Below are 18,149 nucleotides of genomic sequence, written 5' to 3'. Positions count from 1 at the left end.
TATCCTTTCTATATTCTGACATCGTATAATAAGTGAGATATATATTTTACCTATAGGAAAGAAAGTCACTAGATGTAGAGGACTAGGAATTCCCAGTCCTAGAGAACCTGATGGTAATTTAGCTTGCCCCTTTTAGGAATAAAGAGTATTCTTTGTGTTGGAGAAAGGATAAAATGGGTATTTGTACACCAGAATATTGAGTTGTGGCAGATACTCACCAGTCTTATTTACTCTTCCTGGGAACACTTTCAAAGCCACTATTTCAATTAAGTTGATGCCAAATGACTGAGTTATGGCTGATGGGTTGTAAGCAGAAATAACCTGTCACTTTCTGGCTGTGGTGATTAAGTATCTGGTGTATATTCATATCAAATTTTTTAGTATCCTTGCTGGCTAAAGGATGCCAAGATGACTGCAATGTCAGAAGATGGCAGAACAATCCTCAAAAACAGTTGATGTGAGGAAAGTCACTTGACCTTTTCATCAGATTGTTCTTTGAGTGAGAAATAAATTTTTGTGTCACACCCTGAAACTTCAGAATTTTTTTGTTACTGTGGCTTATTCTAGACTCTCCTGACTGATACAGAGAATTAATGCTCTGTGAATGTCAATGCTCGATGAAAAAGAAAACAGCTCCCTCCTCAAACTTACAAAATGTGAACTTTGAGAGACGCCAGCATCATTATGGGAAACTTTATCTTCAGGAGAAGACAATGTTTTCCTTAAAGCAAGGAAGCATAAAGAAAAAACTAAGGAAAGAGATTGAAGATAGAAGCGAGCTTGCTTATTATAGAGTAGTGTTTCAAGACAGAAGAGTGAACAGTTTGGAAAGGTAAACATAGTGTATAGCTAGTTAGAATCCAGAAAATACAGAGCAACTCTAAAGATTGGAGGGCCAGAGTTTTGGCAAGGACTTACACCACAGGGATGAAAAGCCTGATAGGCCTGATCCTTATTGTTGGTCTAATTAAACAGCGTGGCTATATGTCTTATTGCTGGAGGAATTGTGTGATTCCATCTGTAGTGAATGGCTGCCAGCTCTTTTTTTTCTCTGTGCCCCTGGAGCCGGGAGTGGTGGCAGTCCCTACAGCAGTCATGCTTGCACAGCAGTTGATGACAGCAGCAATGATTTTTAGTCCTTGTACTTCGTTTCCTCAGTTCTTGGATGAATTGCCCCTAACTCTTCTTTGGAAGCTATTCAAAGGTCAGTGTGTCGTTGAGATTGTTACTGGTTTCTTGAAGCATCTTCAGGCCAATTATCAACTTTTTTATGATGCCATTAGACATTCCTGGTTGTGACAGCTGTTTCCTAAAGATATAGATATATATTTTTAATATTCTGAAACTGGAGAACAGTTTTCAAAGGGGACATGATTCCTTTCAGGCTTGTTCTGCTCTGAAGACCTTAGATTTTATTTCCCTCCAGCTTTATATATCTATTCTCTAGAAAGTGTGAGAGTGATGTTGTTTACCATATTGCATAGTGCTATCTTTATGAGGGCCTCATGTAGAAAGCCTCTGTGATCTTGGTATCAGTAAAAAGTGCTTTTCCTGGAAACTGGATTATTTCATTCTTCCCTAGATAATGTGAATTATATATTTATGAATGGAGTTGGTGGTTAGAGAACTTTCATGCGACTCTGTGGCTTATCACTTTATGAAAAATATTTTGGGTACTAACCCCACCTTTGGTGCATCTTTTTTTTTTTTAACTTTTACTTCTCTAATGTCTAGATTTCTTTAATTTATTTTTTAAAATGCTCTATGGATATGCTCAAGGTGCATTTGAAGCCTTTTTTGATGGTTATGGTGTTAGAAAGAATGCAAGATATAAAGAGAAAGAAAGAACTAGAGTAAGAAAGAAAAAATACTTACTGTCAGCATTCTGTCCATAGTCCCTCAGACTGTACTATTTCAGTGGGGCCTGGCTGACTTCCAACTGCTAGTATCTGCATCTGTGCTGAGATCACTTTTTGAAACAGCAGAAGGCTGTGATGTACATGCGCATGGAAGGCTAGAAGTGCCAGGAAATTAGCTTCCCCTGTAGAAAATGTCTTTATCAGTGACTCTCAAGTTACTATATAAATATCCCACCTCTCTCACCCCTTTGTTGGGATAATTATGAGGGTTTTGCAGCCTTTCCTGCTTTGCATCATTTCATATTTTACCCACTGGATCGAACTCTGGTTACTCACTGTGTTTTTGAGCTGCCTTTTCTTCCATGTATCATTTCTCCATTCTCCTGTCACTAAGGAGACCTAACTAACAGAGAGAAAGAAAAAGAGGGAAGGGGGAAGGGTTGGAGGGAAAGAAGAAGAGAGGGAGACAAAGAGAGATGGAGAGAGGCAGAGAGAGAAAAGAAGAAAGGCAGAGGGAGAAAGACAGAAAGATAAAATGCATATCAAATGAATACTAGATCTATCAATTGATCTATCGATTGATAGATGATAGAAGGTCGCTCGGTTAATAACAAATGACTAGATATTGTATCAAATAGGATGTTTTGTAGAAAGCAAAGGAAAAATAAGTTTGTTAGACAGACTTAGAGGTGCTCACAGAAATCAGAAAAGCTAAAGAATAAAGTTCATAACATAACTTACAACATCTCGGTATCATGACCGCTCATTCATCTCAAAGACATTGCTGGAGCAAATTTTTTCTTACTGTTTAAAGTCTGCTTTGTTTATTATTCAAGATTCAAATTTTATAGAGGAGGTTCAGGTTTGTCTTGTTTAGGTGTTATGTCTGCTTTTTCTACAGACATATGCTCTACGCCTTTATTGATAGTCTCCCTAAACTGTGTCAAATAAGAAGAAAGAGAATCCTCCCAAAGTGGGAGAATAAATCTACAAGAATTCCTACAGGCCTACATCCTAGGTTTTCAGTTCCCAATTCTAATACATTTTCTGTGATAGGAAAAGATTTTTGCAAAATCCTTAGAATCAACAGCTCCAATAATTATAGACTTATTGGTAGTCACTTTAGACAATCCGAGACACAAGCTAGAGAGTTAGAACTCCTTTATAATTATGTGAAAATGCACGTACCCTGCTATCGCCACTAACCTCACCACCAATTCAGGACTACTGTTTCATGTTTGTGAGGACCAATTAGATTGTTTTGGGTGGCCCCATTCTAGATAGAATGAAATACAAAGTAATTGGTAAAAGTAAGAATAAGTTATATCTAAATGATAAGATCTATTATAACAAGATAATATGTTCTCCAGATTTAGTTAGCTTAGAAAGTGAGTTATAACCTTTCTGTGAGAAAGGAGATTAAATTATTTACAGAGGGATAAAAGCAGTCTGAACATTTCAACACATATAGTTAATATATTTTCCATATTAATTAAAGCCTTTTTTCATTATTTAACTATCAGGACCACTTTTTATTTTTGCAAGTAGAGGACTAGACAAATGGGAAGAGGAAGCAAGGTAGAAAAAACAAAGAAGAAAATACAGAAGATTCGATAAACTTTAGTGTTGTGGCAGAGACCTCTATAGCCCATAGGTGTCAACGTGGAGGTAGAAAAACAATTTTTCCTCTACCCTTCTAGGTTCTTCACTGAGAACTACCCCAGCCCCTACCCTGTAATAAAAGACAGATTAACAGGAGAATAACAAACAGACACTTAATAACACTTATATCTCTGGTATACATGGGAGATACTAAGGAAAACTTAAGCCATTACCTTAAACACCATCTCCAACTAAAGACAAAAGAAAAAGTTGGGGGGATGAGGGAACCAGTTATCATGGGAGACTATCAGGAAGAGCACAATTAACAAGGGCATGATTGTTATGCAGATTTAAGTCCATGCTTTCTCTGTTGGTAAGAGTTTCTAGAGATTTGGTTTCCTTTCTTTTCCTGGTATGGAGAGGGAATCACTCTTACGAAAGGATATTTCCCTTATAAATGTAAATGTCTCTTACAAGAGGATAACTTTTACTAGGTTTTTAGAACTTCTTCCGTGTGTCCAGTTGCTTAAAATAAACTAGCTCAAATAATCAATATCCCAAAGAGGTACATTTTGGAGTATCACATTCTGTTCCCCTTTACCAATCAATAAGTTTTCTGAGAAAATCAAGACAGATAAATGATAAATTCATAGCCTTGAAGCTATCTAGATTATTTTCCTTATTAAATGTTTTAAATAACAGGTTTATTTGTTCCAAGGTTGCAGTCAGAATACATTAAAGTTATTTATTGAGGACCTACCGCTTTGCCCAAACCCATAGAAGTTATTGTGAAATGGTAAAATAGCATGTCTTGGAAGTAATATATCTGAGTTATTTGTTCCATGATATTTACATAGCCTGGGAAAGTTTGTTAACCCTGATCCTTAATGAAACCATGAGTAAAATAGTTTTCTCACTGTTGGAGTGGGAATCTGCAGATGAGCATGAAGAGGAGGCTGGATTAATCCAAGTGGTAATAGGTTAGAGTTGGGGACATTGGTAAGAACTCGTGCTTAGCGTGGTTAGATATGCATGGTTACATATAGAAATATTTGTAGATATGTGTATGTATTTGATTAAGCACACATGAGTTTTTCTTTTTTCTGTCTGTTGAAAGGACCTAAAAGAAATGATACTACAGTAGCAGTGAGTGTACCTAGCACAGAGATCTGGTTTCTTATACTATTTATTAGTGAAAAGAACCAGCAATCCCTGGAAAAATGACTGATTGTAAACAATATGTGAGAGGAGCCTGGAGCATCTTACGGTGCCAGAAAATACACACCTGCTCAAACAAACAAACAAACAAACAAACAAACAAACAAAACCATATTGATTAAAGGTGTGTCAGGATCCAACTGAAAGCATTCCCAATGGCCAAAGCTGGAACAATTGGACCAACAAAATACATAAAGTAATATCGGGTTATAATTCAAAGCATAAAATAAATATCCTTGAAGCCATACAGATATAAATAAAGACTTGCTTAAATTAATAATCGAGGGAGAAGAGACAAATCTTCCTTGCAGAAGAACTCAAAATAAATTATGTAGATTCTCTGTCGTCAAAGGGAAGGATCATAAATCCTCACTCTTTAATGGGGGCTGTGCACAGTGACTTTGTTCCAGAGAGTACAGTATGGAAAAGGGGGAAACTAGAGTAATTTTATAGTGCAGAAACCTAACAAACACTACTTCTGTCAGACGATCAAGGTCAACGTCCACAGTCATAAAACACGTTGATAGTATGCAGTCTTGATATGACAAAAATGGATGAATGAAAATCTGTTGAGCATTTAAGTTTCTGATAGTACTTGCCTTTATCTGTGTACCGTAGAATTTTTTTTTTTTTTTTTTTACATAAGAAAACCCTCCACTACTTTGGATTAAGTCATTTTTATTTAAATTTCCTTTTAGTTGCATTTTATTTTCTTTTAGTTGCCTCTTAACACAATGCTAAATAGATCCCACGTTATTCTGTTATTTTGTAATATGGCTGTGAAACAGGTACACTGCAAATGGTCAATTGTGAAGAATTTTCAGAAGCACAATTAATTACTGTCTTCATCTGCCATAAAGAAAACCTTTCTTATCTTCCTTTTTTTTTAAATTTTGCTTTTTACTGGAAAAAAACATCTTTGCCCATTAAGAGGATCGTTTCCCCCTTATCACTAAAAACAAGGGACTATGAGGGCATGAATTTCTGTTCTTTTTTGTTGCTGCAATATTACAGCCATCTGCAGAAGGACCTATCAAAGAGAAGGTGCTCAATAAATATTTGATAAATCAGTACAGCATTACATTGTCTGCATTTGACTTTTAAATACTTCTCTCTAGAGGATGAGATGCTAATTAAAGTCATGGAAGTGGCTGGGACTGTTTCATTAAAACAGATTTTTGGCATATCTCTGCACATTGGGTTAAATGAGGAAGAAAGAGTAACAAAATAGGCAGAGATAGTATCAAAGAGATGGAGGAGAACTCAGATGATGTATTGTCAAAGCATCCAAGGAAGGCCAACATTTCAAAAAAAAAGGTCTTCAGTAATGAGTATTTCAAAAAATAATGAAGAGCAAGCTGCTAGATTTATTGATGTGGAAGACAATGATGGATTTTGAGGGAGCACTTGAATGATGGGAATAAACCACATTGATCTTAAGGTGTTAGTAAGTAATAGTGATTGAATATTGAGGTGATGAATAAAGAATTTTCTTACAGCTTCATGGTTGTGTGTATATGTGTTAGGTCTTATATGTTGTGCTTCGAGTATTTCTTGACACAATAAATGGTGTTGCTCTTCTTTATGTATTATCATAATTACTGTTTCAAAATGTCTTGCTTATAATTTAAGCTTAAAAGTGAGAAAATGTATATTATATATTATCTGAATAGTCTTTGTGATCCTTCACAGCTTTAAACATAATGCTGAATGCACAACAAACTTTTAATAAATACTATTATTTCGCTTGTCATTTTAATGATTCCATGTTCTGATTTTTCATTACATGACATCCATGATAGTCCTACTTCTGTCACAAAATAATGGATAAGTTATACTTAAATTGTATAGAAATAACAAGTTGATACCTCTAGCTAGTAACAGAAAAAATGTTGCAATAATTTGAATATAGTGTATAATAAAACAAAATCTATTTGTGAATCCTTGTGTAATTTGTAGAGCACTTTAACTTTAGTTGTTTTAATGAATTTCAAAGCAATCTCATGAAGAAGCTTGATATGATATTATCATTATTTTCAGAGAAAGTAATAACGTTTACAATTAGGCTTGAGTTTAGATAGCTGCTATTGCCATTCATTATTTGACCTTAGTTGACTCACTATCTCTAGCTTAGGTTTGTTTACCTGTAAAATAGTTACATCTACTTCACAGACTTATTGAGATAATTAAATGAGATAATCAAGTGCTCAAAAATCTTACCTTTCCTTCTTTCTTTCCATTGCTATACCATGCACAAGCAGATATAGCTATAAACCAATTAAGAACTGTTTTTTTTTAAAGATATGGAAACAAACAGAATATGTACTTGGCAAATATAATAGCTAAAATTAAACTCAATCCTTTGGATGCTCAAAAGCTTTTTATTATACCTTCGGTCACAGTGATATTTGAAAATGATAACATTTGGTATATCCTTTATTTATTCCATATTGCATTTGATTTTCAGGTCCCTAAATTTATTCAAGAATATTTTAATAATTATTTTGCTGAAAATCTAATGCAAAGTTTAAGTCTCTCTAAAGGTAGATTTCCATTCTCTTAATAATAGCATAGAGAAATTACTTAGAAGTTCTTTTTATTCCACAATATCTCAGAAATTGAGAGCAGATAATGAGAATGTATTTGCAGTCTTAATGTAGTAATACCCAGTGGAGATATTCACATTTTTAATTATTTAACGATGTCATTTAAATATTATCTGTCCTCTATGAATATTTCATGTTCATCAAAAATTCCCTGAAAAAGTAAAAATAACCTGTACATTTTTTAAAGAAGACAGTAGCACCCAAATGGTATTTCACTGCCTTTGGCATGGGAAATAGTTTTTAATCCAATGGTTCCAATCAGTCATCTAAAATTTTTGCAAGAGTACACAGATCGAGGGCGTGTCAACAAAGAGAACCTCGGAACTAGGGCTTGAATAATGAAAAGGAACTGAATACAAGCCCTGTCTCAAGATCAAATATTCTTCAGGAACATGTAGAAGGATCTCTAAAAGTCAAAGCTGAGCTGCCTCCACTGATATGATCAGTTCGAACCAAATGTATTATGGATTGAATTGTGTTCACCCAAAATGCATATACTGAAGCCTGAACTCCCAACATGACTGTATTTGTTGATAGGGACTCTAAAGAGGTAATGACATTTAAATGAGCTTGAAGTTCTAATCTAATATGATTGGCATCCTTATGAGAAAAGGAAGAGACAACCAGGAGAAGAGGCCATGCAAGGACCCAGCAAGCAAGTGGCTGTCTACAAGCCAAGGAGAGAAACCTCAGAAGAAATTAATCCTGTTGGCACCTTGATCTTGGATTTCTAGCCTCTAGAATTGTGAGAAAGTAGATTTCTGTTGTTTAACCCAGAGGTCTCCAACCTTTTTGGCAACAGGGACCGATGCTCCTGTGAGAATCTAATTCCTGATGATCTGAGGTGGAGTTGAGTCAGCGACTAACTCTGGGGAGAGGCTGCAAATACAGATGAATCTTTGGTCACTTGCTTGCCTACTGCTCACCTCCTGCTGTGCAGTCTTGTTCTTAACAGGCCATGGATCTCTACCAGTCCATGGCCTGGGGGTTGAGGACCCCTGGTTTAAGCCATGCACTCAGTAGTATTTTGTTAAGAGTAGCCCCCAATAATGAATGTATGCTTCCAAGAATGTGTATTTCCATCATGACCTGTGGAATATTAAGAGCAGAGGTATAAAGTTAGATGATTATGGGAAGTATAGTAAATAATATGAGTTACCATACAGGGAACATCTAGTATGTGATGAGTAATTAAGACAGATACCTTTTATTTCCAAATCAAACTTATAATGTTGACACTGTTAGCCTCAGTGTGCTGATGAGAAAAATTAAGGATTGGTGGAATTAAGTAACTTCTTCTAATCAAAGAGATGAAAAGTAATTAATAGAAGATTAGAACTCAGATTACTTTTTAATTTAAAGTGATAACCTTGCCATTATACTATAATGTCCCTGTGTCTTCATTTTTCCATGACCTGCGACTCTAGCTTTGGCTCTATCCCTTAGTTTCTCTCTCTGTCTCTCTCTGTCTCTCTGTCTCTCTGTCTCTCTGTCTCTCTGTCTGTCTCTCTCTCTCATTTCTCCTCTTTTTCTCTCATTCTCTCTCTTGTGTCTCCTACTCTGCAATAGTTCTTGGTCATACGTTGTCTGTACTTAGGGAATATACTGTCCTACACTAATTATGTCCTTCCAGTTAAATGAGTATGAGAGACAAAGAGGTAGAGAATAGAGTCAGGAAGGACTTCATTGTGCCTCTTTTGATTATTTACTGGGACAACTTGGCATTAGCTCAACCTATAACCTGTATTGCCTGCTTCTAAACAGTTTGCTTTCAATTACTTTACCTTGGCAACAAAGTCAGAAACTTTAAATACGTTAGTCTCATTGTTAACTTAATTAAAATACAGCATCTAGTTACATCAGAAAACAATCAGCTGCTTCTCCTTTCTCTGAGGAACTAACACACAGGTTGGAAACCATTGAAAAGGGGACCACTGGAAGAGCTTTTGAAGGTTATCAGTAAAGTCACGAGGTTTGGAAACTCATTTTTTGTGAATGGAAAACAAAACAATAGAGGGCATGTCGGCTTTCTTTTTCTACTCTATTCTCTCCTCCATTGACCTTTATCCCCCTTCTTCTTCCCTCCTACCCTCTCCTCTCCCCTCTCCAACAATGGTATTCTTTCTTTGGAAACCTGTTTAGTTTCTAAAGAGGCTTTCAGGAATGCGTGACATTGAACAATTACGAGTGTGTGATCTTGGAAATTTTTCCAAAATGTTATGTTTTTTGAACTAGAAAAATGTTGATGTGAATGGTCGAAGACGCTTCCACTCATTGATACAGTGTTACATGCATTGTCCCTTTTACTATTTGTAATTACCCAAAAGAATGATTGCATGGATTATTTCCATTTGTCAGATGTAGAAATTGTGTGATGAAGAGGTTAAGTTACTTGTCAGAGGCCACAGAACTTATAAAGGTGAAACTTAATAGCCTCAATCTGTAGACGGTACTTGTCACTATTTCTTTATGCTACATGTTGAGTGTCTATATATTATGCAGTTTGTAATGCTCTTTTTAGAAAATGAGAAAGTAACAACCTTCTTCTTAAATATGTAATACACAATATATTTATTATGCATTAAGCTTTTCAAGAAGGAATTTATCTCTTTGTTTCTGAAGTCTGGTAATCCTAACTTCTTAGATGTGGGTGAATGCATTTCTTACTAAGTCTAGATATGTCAGAAGCAATATAAATATTAGACTATCATATCTAAAAGAGAGAATATGATAGCTTTACTTTTCTTAGTAGTGCTTGACCCATGTTTTATAGTCAGGTGTGTGTGTGCATATGTGTGTCTTTTAATGTGGAGTAGGACGAGATTATAGCTAATGGTTAAGAGGGTCGTCTTTGGAGTAAAAATGTTTGAATTAAACCAGTAGTAAACATTTCATCTTGGACAGGCTACTTATCCATTTAGGACTCAATTTCTTAATTGGAAAATGGGAAGAATAATAGTACTTGCCATATTGAGTTCTTCTGAAATTAAATAAGAGGATACATGTAAAAATATTTCATACAATCACACTGTAATTACTCATTAATAGCCAGCTATTTTTCTTCCCATAGTATTTTATTGCTGGATTATTTATTCCATGAGAAGGATGGCTAGCAAGATAAGTTTTTCCGACAATGAAAGGTTGTCATGCCTAAGGTATATGTATCCTTCAGTGGCACTAAAAGTGAAAATGTTAGCAATGTCTTCTGATTGTCAGCAATTGGTTGCCAGATAGAAGTGGTTCTTAGCAAAGGGCATTTCAAACCTTGAACGTCAAGAATTAGAAGATAATCAGAGTTCTGGTCGTTTGTTCTTAAGTTAGAGAAACAGCTACAAAGCGGCACATTGCAGCACCGCAAGGTGGCTTCCACTGAGGTAAGGTAATATTCCATTTGAGGATCCATGAGACACAGTGTAGCCAAGCCTTTCTCCCAGATGTCTTCTGAACTGCTACCCCTGTCTACATACACATACATACAGAGTATGAGTGCATGGCAGTATAAAGGATATATTTACTCTGTCTGTAAATAACATTTACATTTTCTGATTATAAAAGTTTATTAACCCACTAGACTATAGGTAATATACATACAGGAAAAAGTATAAAGAAAACAATAAACTCACCTTCTAAAATTTTCCATTATAGAAATAAAGACCATCCAAATGAGAACAAACGAAGGCTATTTATTTAGACTTGCTCTAGCAAAGGAGATAGCCACCATCACTTGTGGTTAGTGGAGATTCAAAGGCAGGAGAGGAGTGGGAAAACTTAATAGTGAAAAATGGGGAACATTTCAGGTATGGTATGAGTCTGTTGGCTTGGGGAAACTGTAGGTGGGCTAACCAGAAGTGGGGTGTCCTAGAGTTTAGTTAGAGGTGCATATTTGGCTTTCTCTGGTTGGTCCTAAGTAGTAAGTGGGAACAAAAATCAAAGAAGCTGACCTGTCAGTTAACCAAATTTTAGCCATTTGGGGCTCATTGTTACAAGGGTTATTGTATGGCTTCCTGGATTTTTGCTAGAGATGGTCTGACTTTACAAGTCTAACTTGTAGATAGTTGTCTGGCTTCCTGGGATGGTTGCTGCTAATTGTGGGTCGAAGTCTGTTTTTATACACGATCTGGCCATTGTCCATTTATATATTCAATCTCTCACCATATTTAGCATTGTGTGTTTTATCCCCATCCTACTACCAAGATATTGTGGAGCTACTAAGCTAATTTTACAGGTAGAAAATGTGTATTAACCACTGAATATCCAATTCCTCAAAGAATAATGTTAATGGTTCGATTCATTGCATATACAGAACACGTATTATGTGGCAGGTTCTGATGGATGCAATAAGTTAATGATGACATGGTTGTCTACTTCTGAGAACCTAGATTTTGCAGAACAGATATGATATGGGTCTAGATGTCCTGTCTGCTTGACTATTTTCCATGAATGATGTCAAGTATTTCTGGCTAAAGTAATCATATGTTCATTCACAGTCTCTGACCCATAAAATCATAGAGGATCATTACACAAATGGAGAAATATCCAAGTTTAAAATATATAATGCTCAGAGTTAAACAAGTATTTTAAAAAAATGAAAGGAATTTTGTATTTCAAAACTGAAGTAATTAGCTGTCTGAAAAGCCTCTAATTAGTATATCATTTGAATTTAAAATTAATATTGCAGATATTAAATTACTGCTTATTTCAGATGAATTTTGGTAGTTAAATCAAATGTAATTGAATGCAGTTGGATGATCTCAATGTATTATATTGTTTTTATTAATGAAAATTAGTTTAAAATTGGATTCATAATTCGCCTGTGTTTACAATGTTAAATTTATAATTGCTATTAAATACTAACTCGAGAAACATCATGAACGCAAAATTTTAAATGAATTTCATTTACACAGTCCCCAAATAAAACTCTCGCATATATTAAATATGTACAAATATTTTAACTTTTATTATCTTTATATGTAGAGATCATTCATGTTTATTTTGAGTGATCGATGACATTAGTTCCTGAGAATTGATTATTTTAGCTTAACAAGTCCTGAATTGACTTCTTTATTTCGTGAGTTCTGTAATGTGAGTTTTTCTTCCATAGTTGAAATGGTAAAACTAAATTGTGAACATGTATGTGTGTGTGCAAACTTACACAAATGGTTGTATATATTTAGTTCACATTTTATGGTGATATAGTCTTTTATCACCTGCAGAAGGTAAAGTATAGTTTAGGGATATGTTGATAAATGCTATTCTTAACTTTGGAAACAGGTCATGCTGAAAACCAAGACTGGCTATAAATTTTGCTGGATTTTCTATTTTTGTTTACCTTGACACTCATGAAAGATTGAAAAAATATATAAAATTTGTTGAGTAGAGTCTAAACCTATAGAATAAAAACTCAATTCATTAAATAGTTTAGTTATAAGTATACTATTACTTCCCTAAATAAACTAATATTAGTATTCATATAGAACCACTGTGTATTTTTCCTGTTATTCCCCAAACCTTTTTATTAGGGTGATATGGTGAACCTCTTAGCTTAGAAGGGCTTATGATTTTAAGTTTGTCCTAGTTCTGATTTCTCATTTTTTCTGAACTCAGTCCTGGTTCTGAGTCATCCTATGAGCTCTCTTTTCTCAGTCCCAAATGGAATAGCCACTTATATCCATGTTAACATGTTAACTTCACGTTATTCTTTGTCTCTTCCTATAATCTTTCAAAGTTGAGACATTCTAGTACGGAATGCATTTACTACCTTATTCATTAATTTACTGTTCCTATTACACTGATTTATGTAATTTAAAATTTCCTCCAGTTGTTAACATTTGCTTTCCTTAGCTTTTGCTGCTGTTTAGGGATTCTTTGTCTCTCAGATCTGCTGCAAGAAATAGCCATCATATTGCAGCCATTCACTTTCTAAAAATTTCTGGTCTGAATGCTAGTAAAATTTTTTATTACTTAGAAGTCTTATAAGATATTGATGATTTTTTTGTGTTAGGTTGTTGCCAACCCTATGGTTGACATCTAGAGTTTACCTGTCTACCTTACTGAACTTTGTGGTACAACTACTTCATATGCATTTATGCATATTCACATACTCATGCATGTTAATGGCCATTTTCTACTGAAACAGAACAACATGTGGAATTATCTGATTTTATTAAAAGAGTAGTAATTGGAAGAAGGAAAAGGGAACTAATATTTGTTGATCATTTATGGTTCTCCAGATGCTGCATTTACTTACACATTTCTACATTTTCTTAGAATAAACCTATAAGGTACTGTCATCAGACCCATTTCATGAATGAAGAAATAGACTTAAAGATGTAAAAATTGGTCACGATTACCCAGTTATTTCATTACAGAGCCTAAATTAATATCCCAGACTGACTGTCCCCAAAACTTATAATCTTTCCAAAATATTATGTATATAAGGGCAAGATCGTCCAATCTTCTTATGCTGAAAATACCTGGCATAAGAAGAGACATGGGGATCTAGAAAGACAGATCTCAGAGGTACCGAGTCATAGGCTCGGAAGGGATTTTCAGAGATCATTCCTTCCACTTTAAGTAGGACCACAGTAAATCACCAGAAATGGCTGAGATTGAATCCTATTTATAAATATCTCTTTGAAAGGGAATTTGATGGCATTCTTTTGGCAACTTATTGTACTTTTGAGAAATCCTCACTTTATCAATTTGTAATTAATACATCAACAGGATTCTATTTAGTGCTTACTGTATGCCAGTCTCCATAACATGCAGCACTCCTAAGATGCAGTGTCTTCTTTCAGAGACAGTTTAGTGTAGTTGGGTGAGAAGGCAAATAAATGAAGTGAGAACTGATGATTCAGTATCCAGGCTAAGTCTCAAAAAAGCAATAAAGGATTTCAGAGGATGATGAGGTACCTTCTTGAAGAGGTGGAATAGATGGGATGCAGAGGATTTTGGAAATAAGGGTTTAAAATGAAATTTGAAAAAGAGAGATAAGTCCCTTTCTTCAAATTCAAGGATGCCTTGTATATAAGGCCCAGTCAGCCGTAACACTACCTTTGTCACTTATATAGTAATCATTAGTTATTGGAATGTATTTTCCTAGAGTATGGGCTCCGGTACCTTGCCTGTGTTCAACTCCTGGCTCCACTGTTACTATACTGGAAACATGAGCAAATTGTATAAGTCCTCTGTACTTCAGTTTCCTCATCTGTAAAACAGAGACTTTATAATACCTCTCTTGTATAGCCGTTGTGATTACATTCAAATTGTTTGCAACAGTACCAGGCACATGGTAAGATCTCAGTAAATGCTGCTGCTGATGATCAGGGTGAAGAATAAGGAGAAAGAGAAAGGGAAAGATAAAGAGGAGAAGTAGAAAGAGAAGAAGGGGGAGGAGAAGAAAAGCAGTGAGGGGGAGAAGAGTGGAGGAGGAGGAAGGGGGCGGAGAAAATGATGATGGTGATTATTCCAGCACCCACTAGGTGATTACGGCGGGCAGTGCCACCCTCTCCTCACAAGCAGTAGGATCTATAATTATTTTAAAACCTTCCACTCCTAACACCGCTTACCTGGTTGAAAGCAGAGAAAAATTCACCATACCAACTGCTAACAGTGTGAATACTACACTGCAGTCTCTTTGCTAACTTCACTGTGAGACTCCATGGGTCTCTGCTGACTTATTCTTATTCAACAACCTGGAAGCTAGTTCTCAATCTGAACGCCTTACTTGGTCCATGACAGCTTTTTTTCTAGTGACTCAATCCTCACTGCAGTCACCCTCGTTCTCACTAATCACCGTCAATAGAGAATTCTGATACTTATTCAGTACCTAGAATTGCTGTTTAAAACCCCAGTGTGGCACTCGACAGAACATCTAGATTTCACTTAAACTAGACTCTCCTGAATAGTTTTCCAGATAGAGTGTGGTTTTATGTCATGTTCTGCAAGTTGCAATATTTGACTTGGATTTTATTATATGCTTGCACCAGCTGAATGGGCACAACCTTATGGTCACAGGTGATCTTCTGTGCCCTTACCAATGATTGCTACTTAGTGCCTTGAGCACAGAATCAGCATCATTAACAAAGTGTCCAGCTTATAATAGAAACGATACCTATTCCTGATCTTGATAAGATTTTCCTATATTCTAATATTCTCATGCATAATATATATGTATATATAAATATATATAATTTACACAATTGTAATTTACACATCTAAATTATTTGACACATCTGAATACTTGAGCTATTAGCTTGCTCCTAAGATAACAGTGAACTTTATAAAGTCACTATTCACATATTTTTGGTGTGCCTAATGGGTGTCTTTGCATTGTTACAGTACCCTGGGGAAATTTGAATATAGTTTAGAAGTTAACAATAGCTTGGGAAGTAGAAACAGTCCCCTGCTTATGATGAGCTACTAATAGGATGCTTACTTCTCTTTTTCAACAAAGCTGCTAATACTCTTTGCCTTAGGGTATCCAGAAACAGATCTGAGGTGAGGATTGTATGCAGTTAATTAAAGATATGCACCCAGGAAAAGCCTTTAAGATAGTGGAAAGACTTGGACAGGGAGGAAGAAGATCTCAAGTCTTGGCCTTAGATGGATCCCGAAGGGTAGCCTGGAATATAAATTATATTTAAGAATTTGTCCCAACTCCAAGAGAGGGAGCTGAGCTTTCAGAGGGTTCTCCCATCAGTCGCTGGCTATAGTTCACCCCAAAAGGACATAGTCTCCCAGCCCCTTTTGGCAAATGGCAGGTATTCTTGTAGAGCATCACAGGGGAAGGCCAGTAAACTCAAAATACACACGGATGCCGGGAAAGGAGGCATATGAACAGCCAAAGGGAACCGAGGGAATATCTATAGGCTTATATGTATTTCTCTGCTGTTTGTATGTAGAACTAAGGAGCAGGTCACAGTATCTGAGAGGACATTAATGCAACAGTAAACAAAAGTTTAAAGGTGGGAAGGATCCTGGTCTCTGGGCTCTTTCATTACTAGGTGGCAGTGCCATATATTGGTTTAGGAGACTGCCATAGATAAACACAATGCCAGGGAAAAAAGAGCGTTCTTTTGTCTCAGTGATGGGCAAAAAGGTATTTTGGCTCAACAATCTTCCAGCAAAAATAACTCTTAAATCAGTTCCAGATCATAATTCACCTTTTTAATGTAATTTCCACAGGCCTTATTCTTTGTAATAAATTAACAGTTTACGTCTGCTCGCCTAGGTGAACACTGACTGTTCTCAGGGGCAATTGAATAAAGAGAGGAAAAGTGTGCTGAGGAAAATGGCTCTCTCTGATCTCCATCTCTGGTTCTCCTTCCCTCTTCAAAAAGCAAACATTCACTGCTCTATATTAGCGCCAAGACCAGTGCTTAGAGCAGGAAATGAAATGACAAATAAGTTACGGTGTCTTCGTGGAGGAAACAGACATTTCAACAAATAATTACAATGGGTTCCCCATCTGTAATGTGGGAATATTAGTAGCCCATTTTATTAATGTAGTGGTTATTGATTTCTGCCTAACAAGTTATCTTAAAACTCCCTCCCAGTTTCCATGGGTCAGGAATTCAGACAGAGCGCAGCAGGGTAGCTTGTCTCTGCTCCATGGTTTTTAGGACCTCAGCTGGAAGACTCAAAACCTGAGAGGCTAATATGTGAAGGCCCATTTGTACACATGTCTGGTAGTGGCTGCTTTTTGCTTGCTGCGGACTTAACTGGGGTTGTTGGCTGGAATATTCACATGTGACCTTTGCATGTGGCTAGGCTCTCTTACGATGTGGCAGCTAGTTTCCAAGAGCAGGCATCCCAAGTGAATAAGAACTACCTCATAGTGTTACTCTGAGGATTAAGTTAATTAATGTAAAATGCTAAGATCATTACCTGGTACATAACGCTTAATGATAATGTTAATATTTTTACATAGATTCAGGGTAATTTAATTGTAATGCATCAAAAGAGGAAGGGCATTTATCACCTTTTTGGTTACTATTCAACAAATCAGTTGTTTATTTGGAAACTGCACCCTGATTCTTTGCTAGTAGTTCACAGGTTTCAGTGAAGAGATTTCAGCTGACATTGGAAGATGTCCAAAAGGATTGTGATAATTTTTGAGTTCCAGTGAAAGAAACCTGCCAGGAAGGATGAACGAGGGTACCGTGATATCAGAGAAATAGATAATCTGGGAATTCTTGGAACTGTGTCTCCAATCACAGTGTAGTAACTGGGTCATGGTCACATACTAATACCTTAGTGATTTCACTTTCAATTGTGATGATCATTTCATTTAGATTTGAAATGAAATTTATCCCAGTATGAGCACAGAGATAGGGAAGGAAAATTAGAAAGAATACTGTTTGATACATAACAAAGGGTTGTTTTCATCTAATAAACTTCAGGTGTGTATTATGACTCAACTTGAATGACAGATCCCTTTCCAAAAAACTCTTACAGTGACTGCCTGTATCTTTTTATTGCTAAGAAAAACAGTGTAACATGTAGTGATACTGAGTGAGGAAATACTTTTCTTATTTTTCTGCAAAATTCTGAAGCCATTAGGATTGTCTTCTTGATCTCTGGTCAATATATCATGCTATCTTTCATTTTAGTGATTTTTTCCCCAGAGATACAGAGTAGTCCAAACTTCTTTAAAATGTTCTCACCTCATCCTCCACTATTCTCATCACGCCTACCAGTTCCTGATACTCAAGCTACATCTGACTTCTGACAGACCGTGAATAAGACATATAATCTAACACTAATGTTCTTTTATACGGGTTGTTTCTTTTTACTGGAAACTTTTCCTCCTTGTTTTTCACTTTTTGAGATGCATTCACTCTTTTATTTATTTTGAAAACCT

This window comes from Pteropus vampyrus, unplaced genomic scaffold, assembly GCF_000151845.1.
Source record: "Pteropus vampyrus isolate Shadow unplaced genomic scaffold, Pvam_2.0 Scaffold31, whole genome shotgun sequence".
NCBI lineage: Eukaryota > Metazoa > Chordata > Mammalia > Chiroptera > Pteropodidae > Pteropus > Pteropus vampyrus.
The sequence above is the reverse complement of the archived record's forward strand: the minus strand, read 5'-3'. Positions refer to the sequence as shown.